Source organism: Lontra canadensis, unplaced genomic scaffold (assembly GCF_010015895.1).
Source record: "Lontra canadensis isolate GAN:19392208 unplaced genomic scaffold, GSC_riverotter_1.0 scaffold251, whole genome shotgun sequence".
Classification (NCBI taxonomy): domain Eukaryota; kingdom Metazoa; phylum Chordata; class Mammalia; order Carnivora; family Mustelidae; genus Lontra; species Lontra canadensis.
In genome coordinates this window covers 189,026-194,628 of record NW_022631245.1, presented here as the reverse complement: position 1 = coordinate 194,628, position 5,603 = coordinate 189,026, and positions in this window count along the sequence as shown.

The following is a 5,603-nucleotide window of genomic DNA, read 5'->3' as shown; positions in this document are numbered from 1 at the left end:
GAAGGAAAAAAAGAAAGAAAAAAGAGAGAGATGGGGGGGGAGAAAGATAAAATAAAAGAGAAGGCCCAGCCCAAATGGGCCCCAGGGTAAGATTTATGAAGTATACAAACAAAAACAGACAAACAAAAAACTGATAAAAGTACATGACAAGAGAAAAAAGTATGTATATTAAAACAAAAGAACAAAATAAAAGAACATTGTCAAAAAGAACCCCATGTATAAAATTTATATAGTAATACACAGAAACACTGGTGGGAGACAAAGTTTGGAGAGTGGTTATAAATTCTCCATGTGAGCGAGGAAGGTCATTTTGATTCTTCCTGGATGTATCTTGATATCTTTTTTAAGGAACTCAGCTTTCCTAAGATAAATGCATATTAAAAACTGGTTTACCTATAGGGGTAGCATGGATTGGGGAAAGGGGATTACCTTGAAGTTTAACTCTGTATGAATATAAAAATATAAAAATAAAAAGGGATAAACTAAACTAAACTAAAATAAATTTTAAAAAATTAAAAAAATAGAAAAGCAAAAGAAAAACACAGGTATATGTATCAAAAAGTTCAGGTTAAAATGTTATTATGGAATTTGATATACTGGACATCTCACTGTGATGGTAAATAAGTTAAAAAATCATCTATAAAAAAATGAACCAGAAAAGTGGGAATGAATTAAAAATAAAACTTGTATCTATGAAGTAGTGGTGGTTGTTCTCTTGTCTTTTTTGTTGTTGTTGTTGTTGTTGGCTTTCTTGGGGAGGGGCCTGTTATGTGGTTTTTCAGGCAGTGTTCCCTCAGTTAACTCCTCCTGCCCCATTCAAAGGAGTGGGCTCTGAGGAAATCAGTTTTTCAGGCTTTAGTTCCCTGTAGTTTTTTTGTTTGTTCATTTGTTTTCTCTAGCCTTGGCAGATTTTGGTGGTTTTTGGAGATTTAGAGGAAAGCAAACTGCCCCCAGACCTCCCTCTCAGAGAGAAGTCTCAATCTGTTCCCCTCTGGGTGCTCCAGAGCACATAAATTCCCCCTCGGCCGCTGGCAGATCACGTTCCCAGTCACGGTCTCTGGGGACACAGGTACTCCTGCTTGTACTCAAAACCACATAGTCTCAGCTGTATGAGCAGCTCCAGTCTGCCAGAGAGGTTCCAAGCAGCAATAGGACTCTGAGATTTTCCCGCTTGCCCGGGCTGGGAGTGCTCAGACTCTGGTAGTGCAGCACACACATGGAGAGTTCAAAAGGCTGTGGTTCTGCTGTCTGGCAAGGCTCCCTGCCCCTCAAGGGAGCTGTCACCCAGAGGTTCTCAGGTGCACTGGCCGCTCAGGGACCAAGACCTGGTTTCTTCGCCACACTCTCTCTGGTTCAGCACCAGGGGTGGCTGTCCTGGGTTCAGGGACTTAAGCCCCTTTCCCTAACTGCCCTGATTCCCACAATTTCCTCCCTTGATCCTTTACTCTTTTTGAGTGCTTTCAACCAGACTCCAATTTAATGCTGATCCCCAATCGCAGGGCACTCTTGTATTGTGGTATTACTTTCCAATGAGTTGCTTCTGGTGGCTCCCTCCCCCTTTTGTTTATCTTCAATATCAGTCCAATGTTCCCACTCTACTTTACCTGCCCACTGGCATCTTCTGTCCCTGTAGAGATCCAGAAGTGTATAATTCTAATCTCAGGCTGATTTCATGGGTGATCGGAGTTCTTTGGTAGGTAATCAGCTGAGTTTAGAGTACAGGTTGAAAAGGTGCCTCCTCCTTCTTCCCCGCCATCTTGTCTCCCTCTTATCATTTCTTTAGATGCTTTCAAGGATGTGTTAAGGGTCAATTCAGTGGGAAAAGGAAGGTATTTATTCAGATTCTTTCAATATTATTATGTCTCTAAAGTTTTATGGAGTGATAAATTTTACATGTTGTTACTTACTAATTACATGACAATAACACGTAAACTTTAATTTATTTGGCAGTTTGTAGAAGAACATTGGCTTAAAAATTAGATATAATGGAATGTGGTAAATTTTATATAAACACACAAGCATAAATTCTTAAAAAAACTATATAACTTGGGTATAACGTTTAATTTAGAGTAGACATTTATTTTTTAATTATTCTCATTAAGTTAGCAATTACCAGTTAGTTTAAAACATGTTTTACATTTTTAAATAGATAAATGATAGCACTACTTTCTTTGATGGACTACTACTTAGATAATATTCATTAATGATTTTTAAAAAATTGTTGATAATCCTGTAAATGTTCTTTTTTTTCCTTCAAAAATTTTATTTATTTATTTGACAGAGAGAGAGATCAAAAGTAGGCAGAGAGGCATGCAGAGAGTGAGGGGTAAGCAAGCTCTCTGCTGAGCAGAGAGCCCGATAGAGGGCTCAATCCCAGGACCCTAAGACCACGACCCGAGCCAAACGCAGAGGCTTAACCCACTGAGCCACCCAGGTGCCCCTCCTGTAAATGTTCTTAGACTTCCTACAGTCTCCAGTATTTGCATCAGTGATACATTGCTCTTGGGAAGGGTTGCCACTAGTCTATTTTAAAGGGTTTTCTTTTTTCCCTCACTTTTTAAATGATAAAATATATGTAACAAAATTGACAATTGTAACCATCTTTGTATAATTCAGTGACATAAGTGGTTTCACATTTTTGTTTGTTCATAATCATTATCTATCTCTAGAATATTTTCACGATCCCGAGCTGAAGTTTCTTACCTTATAAAAAATAATTCCCCAACCGCCCACCTATATCCTTCTAATAATTATTTTTATCTCAATTAATTTGCCTACTCTAGGGTCTCATATAGTTGGACTCTACAATATTTTCCTTTTCTGTTTGGCTTATTTCACTTAGACAAATTTTCTCGAGTTTAACCCATGTTGTATGATGTATCAGAATTCTATTCATTTTTAAGTGCAAATAATAATACATCGTGTGTATATATCACTTTTTATTGATGTATTCCTTCTTCTGTTGGCATTTGGGTTGTTTTACCTTTTGGGCTACTGTGAATTATTTCTCTATAAGCAGTACTGTACAGCTATCTGCTCAAGTTTCTGCTTTCAATTATTTTTCATACATAGTTAGGAGCATAAGTACTAAATCAGATGATCATTCGATGTTTTAACTTTCAAAGAATTGTCATACTTTTTCACATTCTCATTGAGAATGCACTAAGATTCTGATTTCTCCACATTCTTGCCAGCATTTTTTATTATTTATTACTTAATAATCTTTCATAATGGATGAAAGGCATATTTCATTGTGGTTTTTACTTCCATTTCCCTAATTATTAATGATGTTGACTGCCTTCTTATGTGCTTATCAGGCATTTGTATACATTCCTTGGAAAAATGTATATTTAGATCTTTTACCCATGTTTTAATATATTTGTTGAGGTTTAGCAATTATTTATGTGTTCTAGATACTTGTAATTTATATTATATATTTGCTACAATTACACAAGCTGTCTTTTCACTTTATTAAGAGATGTTTATCAGAGGGGAGGTGGTTAAGGGGATAGGTTAAATAGGTGATGGGGATTAAGCAGGGCACATGTGCTGAGCACCAGGTATTGTACAGAAGAGTTGAATCACTGTATTACACCTGAAATAATATTACACTATGTTAACTATTGGAATATAAATGTAACAAAAAAAGTGTTCTTTGATGTAAAATAGTTGGGGTTTTTTCCCCTTGTTAATTTTGATGAGATCCAAATTTCCTATTTTTTTTTCTCTTGTTGCCTGTGCTTTGGGACATCACATCCAAGAAATCATTGCTGAACAATATAATTACAATTTTCTTTTTTTCTAAAATTTTATAGTTTCATAGCTTATACTTTAGCTTTTTAATAAATTTTGAGTTAATTTTTTGTATTTTATGTGGGTAATGGTTTAACATCATTCTTTTACATATGGATGTTAAGTTTTCTGAGTATCCTTTTTTGAAAATACTGTTATGTTTTCATTGAATATTTTAGACAAACTTGTTGAAAGTCATTTGATTACCCAAATAAGTTTATACTTGACCTATTTATCATATTCGGTTGATCTTTTTGTAAATATGACACACAATTACTGTAGCTTTATAATCAGTTTTTAAATTAAGAAGTGTGGGTTTCTTTGAAAAATTGTTTATTCCTGTCTTCTGCGCATTTTGAGTAGATTGTTTTTGTATATTTTTATAAGTTTTTTATATATTTTTGATATTAACCATGGCCAAAATACATATGAAAAGATGCCCAACATCACTCCTCATCTGGGAAATACAACGTTTGGGTGGCTCAGTTGGTTAAAGCCTCTGCCTTTGGCTCAGATCATGATCCCAGGGTCCTGGGATCGAGGCCCACATTGGGTTCTCTGCTCAGCCTGCTTCCCACTCTCTCTCTGCTTGCCTCTCTGCTTACTTGTGATCTCTCTCTGTCAAATAAATAAATAAAATCTTTAAAAAAAATTCTACTGCGTCTCTGGAATTGAAAGCAGCATACATTAGATCAATAAAAATTTAACTGTATTTTCTAATTAAAAAACTATAATGAAATATAACCTTACACTTGTCAGAATAGATAAAATTTGAACAGGAAACAATAGGTATTGGTGAGGATGTGAAGAAAATGGAAACTCCCTGCACTTTTAAAGGGAATAAAAACTACTACAGATTAGAGTTTCCTCAGGAAATTAAAAATAGAACTATCCTACAATTCAGTAATTGTATTACTAGGTACTTATGCAAAGAATACAAAAATTCTAAAGCAAAGAAACACATGCCTGCCCAATGTCTATAGGAGCATTATCTACAATAGCCAAATTATGAAAACAGCCAATGATGAATGATATAAAGATAAAGAAAAGATAAAAAAGATTACAGATATATATATATATATATGAATTAAAGCTTGCCATTTGCAATGACATAGATGAGAGTTAAAGAGTATAAATAAGTCAGTCAGAGAAAGACAAATCCCCTATGATTTCACTCATACATGGAATTTAAGAGACAAAAGAGATGAACATAACAAAAAGAGAGAGAGAGAGACCAGAAACCAGACACTTAACTATAGAGGACAAACTGAAGATTAACAGAAGGGAGGTGGTTGGGGGGATGGGTTAAATAAGTATGGAGATTAAGGAGATCACTTTTTGTAATGAGAACTGGGTGTCATATGTAAATGTTGAGTCACTAAATTGCACATCTGAAAGTAATGTTACACTGTATGTTAACTAACTGGAATTTAAATTAAAGCTAAAAATTAAAAAAAAAAAAGATCCCTCATGGTCATAAACATAGGTATGGGGGCTGTAATATCAGTACCACCCTTTGGAGGAATTGAGAATGTTAACCTGGGGAAGACTGTAGTCTGCATATAAGAGCAGAATCATCCCAGAGAACCACAATGGTGACTGTATCAGTGGCTGTAGGTAGTGGACAGGTCAGGATGGCTGTGTGTTCCCAATTACCAGTAAAGCCTGGAGAATAGCACGGAGCTATGGCACATGCCTGTTTGGTAGTTGGAGCAGACAGGGGAGGGAGGATAAGGGTGAGCTTGGAGGACATTAGTGTCTGTGAAGGACATGATGGAGGCATGATGGAAGAAATGCTGAAGACCCTCCTC